Genomic DNA, 2,092 nt, shown 5'->3' with positions numbered 1-2,092 from the left:
TATATATATATATATATATATATATATATATATATTGTGACGATAATCTCCTGCAAGAGATTGAGCCTGCTCTTCCCTTCATAATTACGTCGTCACAATTATATAATACGACTATGGAAGAAATGTCCAACAACGACAACAACACCAGCAAGGCTTGCCAGGGTGAGCAAAACGTATGCAGCCAGCCACCTGTTCGGACCCAAATCACCAAACTACCCGTTGATCGCTACGACTCCGCTGATTGGTCGCCGGTCTGGCTGCACCTGCCTCGCCCCCCCCCAATACTACCTGATGTCTGGGGTCGCCCCAACATCAGTCCTCAGAATGTTCAGTGCTTTCGTGGCCATCACACCTCCCAGCTAGACTCTAGCGTGTACTGAGAGAGGTGGTGGCTTTAAGCCAATATTCCAGCACCTCCCACTTAACTTTTGTGTTGCACTTCTTGTTATTTTACCTTAACGTAACTTTTCATTGTGTCATTTAATTATTCTTATTATTTTGATTGATTTTATTATACATATTTGTTTGTGCATTATTTTCATGTTTTGATTTATTTAACGTAATTAAAATTTCATTGTTAAAGTTTTACTTGTGTTTGGTGTGTCTTCTCCTTACCTTACCACAGACGAAGTTCCAGTTTTTCTATTTTTTTTTATAACTATGTGACGAGGCCATACCCCTAGCCTTAAACAGCCGAACACCAACGCGTTACCGTCACAATATATACATATATATATATATATAAGGGCCTGTTGTTATTGTCTATCGATTTATTTTGATGTTGAAGCAAATGTTTGGGGTAGAATTTTGAGAATTGTGGTATAATGTAATATGAAGTACTATAGTTAGCTTCTATACACTTGTCGTTTAGTCACGATTTAGCGACATAGAGAACAATGGAGTGAGAAGGACGTTTAGTGAGTTGGAAATAGAATCCACGTAAGGACATAAAATTAATTATTGCAGACAAGGGAAAGGTTAGCCCCAGAGAGCCATGGGTTAAATAAATGGCCTGGCCAATGAGTTGTAACAGGAAAAAGGGAGGAAGGGTAATCGACTATTGATCACAAGAATTAATCTACCCACAGTAAATCAGATTGAACTCTGGAATTAATCACTTTCAATACCCAAGGTACAATCTGAACAATAAGAGGGAATAACTGTATATGTCTAGTCAGGTGTGAAATATTTGGTGCGATTCCCCGAGAGTTCTAATTAATCGAAGTTATATATTTCTTGAGAGATTCATACAGTTGTTTCAGTGCTTCTTAATTTTCTGAGAATGGGAAGGAAGTGGAGAGGAGGAATGTTTGTTCGAGGTTGTTCAAGGGTTACATCGATGTCTCCCCTAACAAGGTCAAATTACTGTCCCTGCCCCAGGATGCAACCCCACAACACGCTAACTCCTGAGCACCTATTTAACGCTCGGTGGACAGAGGCATTAGGTGATAGGAAACGCTCCTAGCCATTTCTTTCCTGCCTGGGGATTCGAACCAGGAATTTCCCGAACCAGGATTTTCTCGTATTTAACGCTTAGGGATGGAGGGAGGGGGGGGGCAGATGTAACGTGTGATAAGTGATCCGGGATCCATTGTTTTAAACGACCCACAGTTTGAAGGATGGGGGCTGAGGAGCTGGAGCTTGGGGTGCTGTAAACGTTCTCTTTGGTAAGGAAACATATTAAACTCACTTATTTGAAGAAGTTTTCATAATAGTATCTTTTACTTGGCTAAAATGTGTAGACTAGTTTCTTTAAAAATGGTAGAGCAATGTCTGTCTCTGTCTGTCTCTCTCTCTCTCTCTCTCTCTCTCTCTCTCTCTCTCTCTCTCTCTCTCTCTCTCTCTCTCTCTCTCTCTCTCTCTCTCTCTCTCTCTCTCTCTCTCTCTCTCTGACTCTGTCTCTGTCTCTCTCTGTCTCTCTCTCTCTCTCTCTCTCTCTCTCTCTCTCTCTCTCTCTCTCTCTCTCTCTCTCTCTCTCTCTCTCTCTCTCTCTCTCTCTCTCTCTCTCTCTCTCTCTCTCTCTCTCTCTCTCTCTCTCTCTGACTCTGTCTCTGTCTCTCTCTGTCTCTCTCTCTCTCTCTCTCTCTCTCTC

This window comes from Procambarus clarkii, chromosome 55, assembly GCF_040958095.1.
Source record: "Procambarus clarkii isolate CNS0578487 chromosome 55, FALCON_Pclarkii_2.0, whole genome shotgun sequence".
Taxonomy (NCBI): Eukaryota; Metazoa; Arthropoda; class Malacostraca; order Decapoda; family Cambaridae; genus Procambarus; species Procambarus clarkii.
This window is presented reverse-complemented; position numbering follows the sequence as displayed.